The sequence below is a fragment of the Enhydra lutris genome, unplaced genomic scaffold, assembly GCF_002288905.1.
Source record: "Enhydra lutris kenyoni isolate GAN:26980312 unplaced genomic scaffold, ASM228890v2 scaffoldscaffold23, whole genome shotgun sequence".
NCBI lineage: Eukaryota > Metazoa > Chordata > Mammalia > Carnivora > Mustelidae > Enhydra > Enhydra lutris.
In genome coordinates, this window is record NW_019154107.1 from 12,592,008 (window position 1) to 12,607,158 (window position 15,151).

The following is a 15,151-nucleotide window of genomic DNA, read 5'->3' on the forward strand; positions in this document are numbered from 1 at the left end:
ATCACAAGCAGGCAGAGAGGCAGGCAGAGAGGAGGAAGCAGGCTCCCCTAGAGAGCAGAGAGCCCGATGCAGGGCTCGATCCCAGGACTCTGAGATCATGACCCGAGCCGAAGGCAGCGGCTTAACCCACTGAGCCACCCAGGCGCCCCTCAAATAAATAAAATCTTAAAAAAAAACACAAACGTATAACAAGAGGCTCCAGGTTGGCTCAGTTGGTAGAGCATGCAACTCTCAATGTCAGGGTCGTGAATTCGAGCCCCACATTGGGTGTAGAGCTTACTTTTTTAAAAAAGTGGAAAAAAAAACACCCCACAATGAGCTATTATCTCACACCTGTCAGAATGGTTAATACCAAGAAACAAAAAATAAGAAGTGCTGGTGAGGATGTGGAGAAAAAGGAACCCTTGTCCACTGTTGGTAGGAATGCAAATGGAGCCACCTCCATGGAAAACAGTATGGAAGTTTCTCAACAGATTAAAAACAGAACTACCATATGATCCAGCAATTCCACTTCTGGGTATTTACCCAAAACAACCCCCAAAACACTAACTCCCATATTCACTGCAGCATTATTTATAATAAAAAAGACAAATACTGTATGATCTCATTTATACGTAGAATCTCCACCCCCCCCCCAAAAAAAGCTCATAGATACAGAGAACAGACTAGATTAGTGCCTGCCAGAGGAAGCAAGTAATGGTGGGCAAAATGGATGAAGGAGGTCAAAAAGGATCAACTTCCAATTATAAAGTAAGTCCTGGGGATGTAATGTATATCATGGTGACTATAGTTAATAATAGAGTATTGCACACTTGAAAGCTTCTAAGACAGTAAATCTTAAAAGTCTTCATCAAAAGAAAAAAAACTGGGGTAGTAACTATGTATGGTGAAAGATGTTAGCTAGACCTATTGTGGTCATCATCTTGCAATACATACAAATATGGAATCACTGTGTTGTAAGGCTGATACAATGTTATATGTTACAATGTTTGTACTTCAATTAAAAAAAAGAAACAAACCTGAAGTATACTACTACTCTTACTTTAAAACTTGAATCTATAATTAAAACCTTTCTTGCCTGGGGCAACTGGGTGGCTCAGTGGGTTAAGCCTCTGCCTTCAGCTCAGGTCATGGTCTCAAGGTCCTGGGATTGAGCCCCACATTGGGCTCTCTGCTCACCCGGGAGCCTGCTTCCCCACCCCCACCTGCCTCTCTGCCTACTTGAGATCTCTGTCAAATAAATAAATAAAATATTTTTTAAAAATAAAAAAATAAAAGCTTTCCTGCAAAGAAAACTCTAGGTCTAAATGGCTTCAGGGCTCAATTCTGTCATACCTTTAAAAAAGAAAGAAAACCAATCTTAACACACTCTTCCAGAGAATAGAAAGAGCAGGTATATTCCTTAACTCATTTTACAAGACCACCAAAACCTGACAAGGGCAGTACAAGGAAACAAAATTAGATGCCAACTTCACTCAAGAACAAAGACCCAAAATTCCTCAGGAAAATGTCATGCTAACTGTAACTAACTGGGTTTATTCCATGGAAAGTTGATTTATCATTAGGAAATCAATAGATATAATCTGATTTAAGGAGCAAAATCATAATTCCTTTTTAACAATAAATATTTGATAAAAATCCAGTATCACTCATGAGATAAGCCCTTAGCAAACTAAGAACAGAATAAAGTTCCTTTATTTGAAGGTAACTGGGAAAAAATTAAAGCAAATACATATTTAATGAAGAAATATTGAAAGTTCCCCATTTGCAAAAAGGAACAAGACAATGGTACCCTGTATTTCCACTTCTATTCAATAATATAATCTTAGTACTAGTCAGCACTAAGAAACAAAAGTAGAGCAATTTGAAAGGAAGAAACAAAACACCTGAAGATAAATTACTAAAAGTAATAAGCATTTAGCACAATTGTTACATATAAGGTTGATATAAAAGTCAGCCGTATTTTGATAAGCAACAAAATGATCTCTTTAAAAACTACAATATCAAAAAATATCAAATATCTAGGAATAAAAATCTTTTTCAAAAATTTCTTTTCAGCATAACAGAATTCATTGTTTATGAGGGCTTGTATTCCTCATGTTTATGGAGGGCTTGTATTGCATGGAGCACACCCAGTGCTCCATGCAATACAAGCCCTCCATAATACCCACCATCTGGCTCCCCCAACCTCTCACCCCCCCCACCCCTTCAAAACCCTCATAGTTTTTCAGAGTCCATAGTCTCTCACGGTTCATCTCCCCCTCCAATTTCCCTCAACTCCCTTCTCCTCTCCATCTCCCCATGTCCTCCGTGTTATTTGTTATGCTCCACAAATAAGTGAAACCATGTGATAATTGACTCTCTCTGCTTGACTTATTTCACTCAGCATAATCTCTTCCAGTCCCGTCCATGTTGCTACAAAAGTTGGGTATTCATCCTTTCTGATGGAGGCATAATACTCCATAGTGTATATGGACCACATCTTCCTTATCCATTCGTCTGTTGAAGGGCATCTTGGTTTTTCCACAGTTTGGCGACCGTGGCCATTGCTGCTATAAACATTGGGGTACAGATGGCCCTTCTTTTCACTACATCTGTATCTTTGGGGTAAATACCCAGTAGTGCAATTGCAGGGTCATAGGGAAGCTCTATTTTTAATTTCTTAAGGAATCTCCACACTGTTCTCCAAAGTGGCTGCACCAACTTGCATAGGAATAAAAATCTTACAGATCTCTCTGAAGAAAATTACAAACATTACTGAGAGAAATTAAAGAGGGCCTAAATAAACAGAGCCGATCATGATCATGAATTAGAAAATAAAAAGATAAAGATGTCAATTCTAAATTGCTCTACAGATTTCACAGAAATCCAATTTCCAAATACAACAGATTTTTTTGTGTGCGTACATGTGATGTGTGGAAAGTGACATGATGATATTAAAACACATTATATATGTGCAAAGGGCCAAAAATACCCAAGATGCTCGGAAAAGACAAGCAGGTGGAAGAACTTGTTCTAATGATCATCAAGACTGAGAATAAAGTTTTAGTGAAGAACACAGTGTGGTATCAGTACAGTGAGCAATGGTACAGAATAGACAGCTGTGAAACAGAACCACAAACATATGGATATTTGATTTCCAACAAAAGTAGGAAAAACACTGTGCTGGGACAATTAACTAGTCATGTAGAAAACAATGATATTGGGGCACCAGGGTGGCTCAGTGGGTTAAGCCTCTGCCTTTGGCTCAGGTCATGATCTTAGCGTCCTGGGATCGAGCCCCGCATTGGGCTCTCTGCTCAGTGGGGAGCCTGCTTCCCCCTCTCTCTCTGCCTACTTGTGATCTCTCTTTCTCTGTCAAATAAATAAATAAAATCTTTAAATAAAGAAAACAACGATATTGTCCCCTTTCTCACACAATGCACAATAATCAATTTCAGGTACAAAGCCAAAGTAATATAGCTTCTGGAAGATGAATGAGAATATCTTCAAGACCTTGAGATAAGGAAAGATATTTTTAAACTGAACCTGGTATCTAATTTAAATACAAAGGAAACTATTTCTAAATTAGACTTTAAAAAATTTTGATTTATCAAAAGACACACCAAAAATGAAAAAACATGCTCATGAAACCAGCAAGGGCTCATTTCTAGCACATAATAAAGAACTTCCACAAATCAGCAAGTCAAAACAGTCAACGAAGTACAAGACACATTCTTGAAAGAATTCAGCCCAAAATAGTTAAAAAACACAAACTTCAGCCACCTGGAAAATTTAGTTGTAAATACTGACACTTTCCCTGAGATTTAAAGTATGATTTTACTATTTATTAACATTTAAAAAAATGTTTCAGATGTCCAGTTCTCTCTTCTTTCTCCAGTGGGAACTCAAGAAATACTTATTGAAAAGTCTTGTTTAAGAAATCTTTGCCTACTCCAAGGTTACAAACACATTCTCCAAAAACTGAGACCTACCTACATATCCATCAATAACAGAATAATAGTGATATAGCCACACAAAGGAATATACCCTAATGAGAAGAAACAGCCTACAATTATACACAATATATAAATAAATCTCATTCAGAATGTCACCCAAGACTACAGGAGGATCACATTTACATAAACACAAAAGTAGAAAAACCATGTGATGTTAAATGTCAGGAAAATGGTGAAGGAGGTGAAAAGGTACAAACTTCCAGTTATTTTTTTAAAAAAAGGGAAATGGGGGGATGGGTACGGTAGTAAATGATCAGAAAGGCACAAAAAGGGGCTTCTAAGTGACTGGTAATGTTCACTTTCTTGATCTGGGTGCTGGCACAAAAGTGTGTTCAGTTGTGAAAATTCACTGAGCTGTTTACTACTGATGTATGCTTTCTGCATATTTAATAAAATTTTAATAAATTCTTTTTTAAGTATGAAGGAGTACTTATTGTTCAAAATTTGTTAGGGAATAGGAGAGCAAAAAAAGTTTGATTGGTTCAGGTCAAATCACAGAAATCAAGTAACTAACTAAAACTTAAAAAGCAGGTATTAGACGACATGCTAACTACCAAAAAAAAAAAGAAAAAGAAAAAATTCATAGAGGTGCCAAACCAACTAGAAACTCTCAAACTTACAGTAAAATTGGTCTGAAACTATTCAAACCCAAAAAGGTAAACTGATTTATATCTAGATCTAATGACTAGTATTGATTCATAAAACTCTAACACAAGCCACTTGATCTTATGTTTTTATTAAATAACAAGGTCTTTCAAATCTAAGAAGTGAACTAATAGATTCACATATCTAGTCAAATATCCTAATTTTATAAAGAATCCAAGGTCTTCTGAATTGGCTGATTTGTCCAAGGTCATAAGCAGCTCTCCATAAATAGAAACAAAATTATTTAGTCAAATTCATCACTTTTCCAATTTTCTTTTAAGTTCTAGAGGATTCCCACCCAGCAAGAGAATCTGTCTACTGGCAGTGACTCTCAGTACATGCTATATTCAATTGAAACATTTTCATCCAAGTGTTACCAAGTCAAAATTAATTTCTTTGCCAACCATGACTAATAGCCAAAAGCTATTTCTGGAGCAGAAAAGATAAAGACTTTCTAAAAGTATAGTTCATGATGAGCAACCTAACAGATCACGTTCTGTTTACACTAAATGATGACTCTGACAACAAACTTAAAGCATGTGTGGTAATTTACAATGACAATGGCACCTATAGCATATGGTAACCCCGAAAAAGACCAAAAAAAAAAAAATCATGACCACAACCTGAAATCAGTACATAGTTAAAAAAAACAAAAAAAACAAAAAAAACAAAAAAAACTCAATTAATGACAATAAAATCATAGTACTAACATAATATTAATTTCTTATTAAATCAGTAGGTTCAAAAAAATTAATTTCTCCAATCATTCCAGTTAGCTTCTACATCTAATATGAAGAAAGTATGCTTTCTATGTTACTTTAACATTTTTATTTCTTTTTAAGGTTTTATTTATAGGAGAGAGAGAAAGCATGAGTGGGGAGGAGGGGCAGAGGCAGAGGCAGCTCAGGAGCCCCACGTGGGACTCGGTCCCAGGACACTGTGATCTTGACTTGAACTGAAGGCAGACGCTTAACAGACTGAGCCACCCAGGTGCCCCAACTTTAACATTTTTTTTAAGATCTTATTTATTTGACAGAGAGAGATCAGAAGTAGGCAGAGCAGCAGGCAGAGAGAGAAGGGGAAGCAGGCTCCCCGCTGAGCAGAGAGCCCGACGTGGGGCTCGATCCCAGGCCCCTGAGATCATGACCCGAGCCGAAGGCAGAGGCTTAACCCACTGAGCCACCCAGGTGCCCCCCAACTTTAACATTTTTTTTTAAGATTTTATTGATTTATTCAACAGAGAGAGAGAGAGAGATCACAAGTAGGCAGAGAAGCAGGCAGAGAGAGAGGGGGAAGCAGGCTCCCTGCTGTGCAGAGAGCCTGATGTGGGGCTGGATCCCAGGACCCTGAGATCATGACCTGAGCTGAAGGTAGAGGCTTAACCCACTGAGCCACCCAGGTGCCCCCAACTTTAACATTTTTAAAAGGAAAAATGACTTGTCATTCTGAAGCTAACTCCATCACAAGTATACAGTACATAAAACAATCCATTTAATCCTGTGAAACATTTTTACAATATAAAAATGCTTTACTCTCCATTGCATCCCCACAGCATTCTTTCTATCAGAGGACTCTCTCATTTTTTTAAGATTTTATTTATTTGAGGGGGGAGGGGGAGGGGGAGAGAGAGAGAGAGAGCGAGCGCACGCGCATGAACAGTCATGAGAAGCAGAGGGAGAGGGGCAACCAGACTTCCCGTGGAGCATGGAGCCTGTTGCCGGGCTGTAGGGCTTAATCGAATGAGCCCCAGAGAGAGGGGGGTATTCTAGCTGTCCTAATGGTAACACTTAATAATAAATATGTGTATAATGTTACTTACGCACTCAACTACGGGCTTGCTGCTGTTTAAAGTGCTTTACATATATTAACACATTCAACCCTCCCAAGAACCTCTAAGGTAGGCAGTACAGTACTAATATCTGCATTTTACAGATGAGAAGTTCTGTAAGTGATGGAACGGAGATCTGAGGACAACCACCATACTAAACAGCCTTTTGAGGAGCCACACCAGGAAAAAACGTCTGCTTTCTAGAGACCAGGTCTCACTACTCATCCTGTCCTCAGCATCCACTTAGAGAACAAGCTCTCTGCCCAAGACCTGGGAGTCCTTACTGGGATCGTGAAGGAATGTGCCTCCCCATTCCATCGTCAAGATTGTGTTCATAATCTTGCAGTACCTGAGGCACTCAGTGCATATTCTTGTTGAGACACTGTTATACATACATGTTAGTTTACATAGCACTATCAGTCTTCAAATTCAGTTACGTGGGACTGGCTTGGGAATCTGAAGGCCATATGTGACATTATTTCTATGGGAAAATGGTGGTGAATTTCAAAAGGAAAGTCTTACAGGGCCCCTGGGTGGCTCAGTTGATTGGAAACTGACTTCGGCTCAGGTCGTGATCCTGAAACCCCAGGATCGAGTCCCTCATCGGGCTCCCTGCTCACTGGGGAGTCTGCTTCTCCCTCTGACCCTCCCCCTTCTTCTGCTCTCTCTCTCTCATTCTCTCTCTCAAATAAATAAATAAAATCTTCAAAAAAAAAAAAAAAAGAAAGTCTTACAAATGGACCACTTAAAAATTGAGGCTCCCTCTACACAGAATTCGGCCTTATAGACGCCAAGATAACTAAACAAATTTAAATAAAAGACACCGCAATTACTCACATAATCCAGTTTTGCTCATATACCAAAGTGGCACAGTTTCTTATAATAGGAATGGTGTTACTGAAAAAAATTATTTTAATATTTTATGTATTTCCTGCACTACAACCCATTTTGGATGTATCCAACAGTTAATACACTGCTCTCCCTGGCCCCCCATAAGCTTTACATGAAAAATTACTACGAAATAAATAAATGTTATCTTTCTCTCACAGTCTCTCTCTCTCTCTCTCTCTCTTTCTCTCTCTCTCTCACACACACACACACACACACATACATACCCAGAACAGAAGGGGTGTCATCTGAGAATGTAGTAATAGCATAAGTAACAATAATGATGACAACATAATAAAATTTAAAAAACTAACTCTTCTTGAGTATTTACCATCACTAGTTATGTTCTAAAAATATACTATACATCTTCTGGCTCACTTAATCCTAACAAAAATCCTGTGAGTTAAGTATTACACTACCCCAATTTCAAAAATGAGGAAACAGGTCAGTGATTAAGCAACTTGCCCAAGATCACAGAGCTAGTGTCAAAAGTAAGATTTGAACATTTAAGCATTTTTACCCTGAGAAATATTTTTAACCATTGCACTCTGTGTATCATTAAATAATTTGGCAAACTCTTAAAATAAATAAAGGGTGCTTACTCTACTTTTGAAACAAGAGTGATTTGGAGACAAAAAAGAGAGAGAGAGAGAGACCCATCTTGCCTTTTATTAAGAATCTATCTTTCCACCAAGTAAAGACTGAGCACATTTACAGAGAATAAATTTAAAATGTATTTTGCTTGAAATCCCTCACTTAACATGTTTGAACACTACTAACAGTAGTAAAGGCATGTAGCTTCAACAACAGACTAATAAAACTTTTTCAAAATCTTCAACATAAACACATTGTCGCTGTTTACCATTAAGTAAACTAGGATAAAGTAACTGCTAGAGTTCAAATACCCTTGAAAAGTTTCAAAACAGTAACAAGAAATAGTGGGAACAAGATATTCTTTTTATGACAAAATAAAACTCTGTTCTTTCCACAACACTGTAACAAGTGCTTTAAGGACAAATATTAACCTGAGACAGACGGAAGAACAACATTTCAAAACATGTGCCTAAATTCAGAAATTCTTCCCTGACAATCTAAAAAGGCTATCAGTTTATCTCCCAAAAGAGCCACCTGATCCACATAACATATCTAATTTTGGACAGCTAAAAGGTGTGCTCCATACCATCTCACTGAGTAATTAACAAAAAGCATGCAACTCCCAACAACTTCTGGAGCACAGGCTGATTTTTTTTTTTTTAAATCATCTATTTGAAGCTCAGAACTTGCCTTCCCAGCAAACAAAGGTCTATGTGGCAGGCTTCCAAAGGAGTCCACAAAAGCTAAAACACCCATAAGGTTACAGAAGTATAACAAATTCCAAACCTGCATGGGCAACGTTTCTATGGGAAAACTCATCTAGCAATCGACCTAGAATAAATCCAAGTACCCGTGCCCCACTCAGCCCTGGAGTAGAACTGTTCCCTCCCCTAGGACCACAGGCCTAGGATTCCACGACTGAGGCCGAGCAGGAGAAACGGCAGGAAAGACGGCATTTGGTACTGCACGAGGCTTCAGAGTTAGGACAAAAAGGCAGAGCAGCAGTGGGAGGAGATCCTGGGATAAGGCAGGCAAGACCTACTTGGGAGAGAAGGATGAAAGGCGGGATGGCAACTGAAAGGAGCTGCGGAAAAGTGTAGGGGTCAGGGTGGGCTGCAGAAAAGGAGAAGGGAGCAGGGCCTGCTCCTGGAGCAGATAGATTTTTACAAACTTTCCTCCTGAATGCTTAGGAGAGGGGAGGAAAAGAAAAAGAAACCGTGGCAAGGATCTTAACACAGCCTCTCTCACTCTGGCTACTCTCATTCTCCTTTTCAATAAAGAGAGAAGTGGGTGAAGCGGTCTTGTCCAGATCCTTCTTGATCTCCTAGAACACAGGGTCTCGGAGAACGGGAGAATGGGAACGGACTTAAGAGGAGTATTGTTTCCCCTCCCAGTCAGCATCCACTCTGCTAAAGACTTCGGTGTCAGTTCGAACTAAGGGAAGTAAGGGCTCCAGGTACGAGCAGGAACAACCCATGGGAGAAAGGGAGGAAGGAACCTAAGGAAATTTGAAGCAGGAAGTGGGACGGTGGAGGGCCAGACAAATAAGTTAATAGAACTGCCAACAATTTAAACTATAATAACTGTTCTTAAGTTAGTTAATTTAGGATTAACTCATCTTGACAGTTACCAGTATTTCCTCAGGTCCATTTCACTTTTAAACAAATGAGTATTTGTGGCCATGGCAATATATTGAGGTTTATTACGTGGAAGATATGAAAACATACATCTAAATACATGTGAGATAATTTCCCGCTGCCTTTTCTTTATACAGTGGCAATATAAATCATTTTAGAAAGGCTTTTTTTATTTACAGAGTGAGCACTCAGTTACATTATCATCTGTCAATTTTTTTCACCCCAATAGCCCAAATATCATGAGTTATTACCTTCACAAACAAGGAACGATATTTAACTCTTTCTTGGAAGTATAACTATAATGAAAAACTTGCTCACTGAGACCAAACATTGCCTGTCAGGCCTCCAAGTTAGTATTTCAAGCAAAGTTCCAAACTCAAACACACACAAATGCATCTGAGGAGTACAGGACATCTTTTACCTCCAGCCCCTAAGGCCCACGTTTCCATAAGACATAGCTACTTAACCGAGGCCCCCCGCAAACAATTTACAGCTTAAAAGATGGCGCAGTAAATCCCAAATTCCCTAATAATGTTTCCACAACTCACAGCCAGGGATAATTAATTCAACAGGTAAACCTAACCAAATATCCAGCTAGAGGATGAGTGCCAGACACTTAGCATCCATTTTTTTCCCCTATTATTTAAGCTACTACTCTTCCAGTGCAACTCTCTCCTTAGCAGAGATAATGGCCAGGAGGCAAGCTCAGCAACACATCAAAGACGCAAGAGCAGAAACCATTAAGGGACAACAGTGTCTATCAGCCATGCGCTGGCAAGATTTTCCTGCTGTTTTCACTGACATATCCCACACTGCCTGGGAACCTGGAAGATCTTTTACTCCAAGCCCTACAGATTATGCTGGATCCCGGAATAGCTGCCGTATTTTCTGCAAACGATAAAGTGGATCCATAAACCTCTGTACTAAATTAAAGAGAAGAAAAACAGCATCTGTTATCAAGTACTCCACTTGTTGGAGAAAGTGGGGGGTGGGTGAGTAGGTGGGTGGGTATGTGTGTATACCTCCAAGCTATGATAAAGCAAATTCAGACCCTTAGAAATAGCTGCTATTTTATTTTAGTAATATAATTTTAAAACTATTCAGGACCAACCAAAATAAACAAAATATTTAATCTCTGAATTACCCTGGGCATGCTGAAACTGGAGGCAAAGTTACTGAAAACATCTGAATTTCACATAGGGCACTACAGGCTGCTAAGAATCCTTACTAATCAGCAGACTTCTGTTAAAATGTTACCTCTAGCTAGAAAATGAACACATGAGAAAGAAAAGAAAAACCCTAAGATTATCTTCAACCAAGAACACTGAAATCTTTCAAGATTACCAAAAGAACTGAAAGGTTTTTTTGTAACAAAGATTTTCATTTTCTGAAATTTTTATCAGTACACACACTTATGCAGAATATAGTAGAAAAAGCACATATTCTAAAATCAGACACACATGAGTTTGGGTTCTAGCTCTGCAATTTACCAGCTATATAAACTCCTCAGGAAAATTACTTACGAATACAGGAGGTTAGTGTGGTTATCTGTACAGCAGGAATAAAATTACCCGCACAAGGATTATGGGGATTAAATTAAAGGACTATGAGGATTAAATGCAAACATACATAACCCACCAAAACCAGTGACTGAACATACGCAATGCTAGCTCCCTTCGCTCCAACACAAACTGTACAGAATTTGCTAATGAAAAATCTATATAATTGAGAAGACTGTGTCAAATCCACACATGGAATAAAATTCAGAGTGAAAGAACATAGGTTCTGTTCAATTTAAAGATGAAAGTCATATATTTAATATTTATCTTCACTAAAGTCTTTCCTTTGATTAAACCAGTCACAAGCGAACGAAGAGGGGGGTAGGGTAGGTTGAAAAACTTCATAGGACACAAGGCTTTAAAGTATGTATTGCATTTGCTCGCACTCTTGACACCATCACAAAATTTACTATGAGTGATGATGCCCTTTAAAACACGGTAAAAAACCAAACTCTCACCTCGAAAACCTTTTCTTTTGATCGAAATATTTCTTCCTTCTTACAAATGTTCTGATATACGACTGGAAAACATTTACAAGGAAAAGGGAAAAAATCCCTTCATTCTTCCAAAATGAAAAAGTGAGCAAAAGAAGCTACGTTTGTCAAATTGTTCTTCTTTCCCACACATTTTTTTCTTTTACAAACCAAAAATAAACACATCAGATGCTGAAATAATTGACAAATGTCACTGAAGAACACATGGAATTGACATGCCCTGTCTGGACCAAAGGTGACAAGTGTCCTTAAGCAATTTAAATAAGTTACATTTCACTAAGGACAAAAATGCTTTTGTCCTTACTTTGACTTTATATGCACCCTACTTTATACATAACCCACCTTGTACCCCTCTCCCATCCCCCCAATCCTGTTTTTATGCACTTTAATGAGCTGGTACACAGTACTAAACTACACAACTCCAACTGGGAATAACTCTAATCTGTCACTGGACCTCAGAGGACTGCTTGTGTGATCTTTGTTAAAGAACGGAGACAATGTTTTCGCCTTACTCCACACCTGCCACCAATTTACAAACCCCTTATAGAACAATTACTATTACTACTAACCTTCCCCTGCATATCTCAACACCATTAACAGACCGAACCTTGATGCTGATTAGCCCTCATCCCCAAACGCCTTGCTGGGGGCTTGAAGCCCTCCACCGAGGTTCACTCTCCGCAATGTCCAGGGTGCGGCGAGGAAGGACATCATCCCCCCCCCCCCGTTCTAGGGGAGAGGGCCAACCGAGGCCCCCGGCCACTCCCTCTCTACTCGGCCTCCCGGGGCGTCTGGGGCGGGCGCGCCAGGCCCTGCGCAGACCTCCAGCAGTCCCGCAGTTCCTAGTGTCCGCCGCAACCCCAGGCCGAGCCGAGCCCCCAGGACCCCCGCAGTAGCGCGCACGCCCACCGCCCTGGCGCTGGGTCACCGAGACGACCCCGGCGCCACCCCCGACGCCCAGAATCGGGCAGGTGCCGGGCCCTCCTCAGAGACACTCACCCGGCAGCCGCTGCTCCCGGTCTGCCGATGCCGCTGCCTCACCTTCTCTCCCGCCGCTGGGGGGGTCCGGGCCGGCGCCGCTTCCCCGCCCGACCCCCCTCGGGTGCGCGCCGCACCGGGACGGGATCCGGTGAGAGGAGGAGGAGGAGGAGGAGGAGGAGGAGCCGCCGCCGCCGCCGCCGCCGCCGCTGCCGCCGCCGCCGCCGCCGCCGCCGCCCCCTTTCCTTTTCTCCCTCCTCCCTCAGTGCGTCCCTCCCACCGAGGTCCGCCTCGTATTTCCTGGATCCGGTCTCGGCTGGAGCTTGGCAAGCGAACCGACGGCTTCAGGACTCCGTCGGGCGCCGTCGCTCGCCAGACACAAAGATGGCGCCGCCGGAGACAGCCAAAGGCGATGTCGCGAAACTTCCCCCTCCCTAGCTCCTCTACACACACACACCCCACCGTAACTAGAAGGCGGGGGCCAACTGGGAAAGTGGTCAATTAGGGCAGCCTTAGCTGGCGGGAGCAAACGCTCCCGCAAAGTGAAAATGGGCTGTACCAATTACAGCGGAAGTTATTGCGCTTGCGCAGGGGCAGGGATTGACGCATGCCCAGAACGGCTCCTGAAGTGAGACCCAGTTCTCCGTGTTTTACCAGTTTCCTTCTAGAGGCGCGGGGAGGGGAAGGAGTGGGCGGAGGAACCAGAACTGAAACCCGGGAAAGGGTTGGGCAGGCCTGGTTGAGAAAAGAGGGGCGTGCCCTAAGGCTGGGTCATCCCTCTAGAGCCTGAACTGCCAATTTGGCGTCCTCGGGAGTCCTCTAACCCTATCCTCCTTCCTCTCTCCCTCCCAGTCACGGAGTATTCTTTGCAAAGTCTCAGCTGTCCTTTCATCCTGCTGGCGATTCGCGTTTTTTTATTGAGAGCTTGCTGACTGCTCGGAGCTGGGCTTGTTGCTGGGAGCCACCGCCCTCCTGTTTCTCACATCACCATCTAAGTTTCTCTTTCATTTTGGCGCTACGTGAGCTTTCCAAATCGCATACTATTAACAGCTTCCGTTCCTGTTTTATTTTCCTTACTGGAAAAATGCAATGAATTTATTCATTCATTGAAGCGTGTGTTGTTCAGAGTTTCCTGTGGTACTGAGGAAAGGTACATGTGCTCTGTCCTCAAGTGGGTATGGGCCTGGGATGGCTATGGCGGAGAAAAAAAAAAAAAACTATGGGAGTTGAGCAGAGTAAATTCTATAACGAAAATAAGTGCAGAGAGGAGTAGCAGGTGCTGGGAAAGGACTGTCATGAAACATGCCAAAGAGAAGATTCTTTTTAAAGATTTTATTTATTTGACACAGAGAGAGATCGTAAGTAGGGAGAGAGGCGGGGGGGGGGCGGGGGGGGGCGCAAGCAGGATCCCTGCTGAGCAGAGAGCCCAATGTTGCGGGGCTCCATCCCAGGACCCTGAGATCGTGACCTGAGCCAAAGGCAGAGGCTTTAACCCACTGAGCCACCCAGGCGCCCCCAAAGAGAAAATTCTTGAGGGTAGTCTAACAGGCAGAGGATTTACTCCATGGAATCAGTCAGGGGAATGTCTGGAAACAAACCACCCGATTATTGTAACAAAATTTAATACAAAGAAATGATAATTAGGTAACTGAAAATGCAAGAAGAGATCTCAATATGTGGCAGAGATAGCGACCGTGCTCTAGTGGCCTAGCAGCTACTATGCCTGGAGCTAGGGGAACCAAGGGAAGAGGTTGGGATTATTAAAATTTAGAGAACTAGAAGAGGAGCTGTGTGGAGCTGAAATTCAGACCTCTGAGAAGGGAACCGGTGTAGGTGCCTCTGATGGATCAGGGCTCAAGATGCTGTGTCTGCAAGTGTGGGAAAAACTGCAAACTGGATCCAGCTGCTGCTATGGGAAGGAACTTGCACCGTCCTGAGAGCTGCAATCTCCCTGTGACCTGGGAATGAGAGACATTAGAGTGGAGCTGAACTTGACCCACATCCACCAGCAGAGCAGCTCCCTGTGGAGAGCCACTCATTTTAGAAGCTGGATGTGGTCAGAAAGGAGGCCTTCCACTCCTGTCACCCAACCCACTGTCGTGTTAGCAGGCACAGTCATGTTAAAACACTGGTTAAAAAAAAAAAAAACTGTTTTGAGTTCAGGGTTTCATATAAAACAGAGCTGCCTCAGCCCACTCCCAGAGCCATGAGTGAGAAATGTGCATATGTAGTATGGCCTTGAGACTTTCACTTATTAGATGGCAAAAATAGACAAATAACAGCAGCTCTGTTCCACAGAGTGAGCTGGAGTTTGTCTTCTGTCTTCTTTCTCCACCATCTCTAGAGTACTGTCTTACCATATTTGGTCCAAAATGGTTCAGTACCACAGTACATTCCAGTTATCAGGAAGGGGAAGATGTACCCATTTCCTTTAAGGGTACAACCCAGAAGTTGTTAACATCATTTATGTTGACAACCTGTTAGCCAGAACCTATTCACATTAATGTATTTACCTGCAAGGGAGACTGAG

At 41.7% G+C, this 15,151-nt stretch overlaps 1 protein-coding gene across 3 annotated transcripts in view; it reads right to left on the minus strand.

Moving 5' to 3' along the window:
- LOC111150506 (TGF-beta activated kinase 1 and MAP3K7 binding protein 3) overlaps positions 1 to 12,760 on the minus strand; it is a 94,316-nt gene extending 81,556 nt beyond the window's left edge. For all 3 annotated transcript variants that reach the window (XM_022507991.1, XM_022507992.1, XM_022507989.1), the window contains exon 1: positions 12,643 to 12,760. The gene's annotated coding sequence lies outside the window, so the exon portion shown is untranslated. The remainder of the gene's footprint in view (positions 1 to 12,642) is intronic.
- Between the last annotated feature and the right edge of the window lie 2,391 nt (positions 12,761 to 15,151).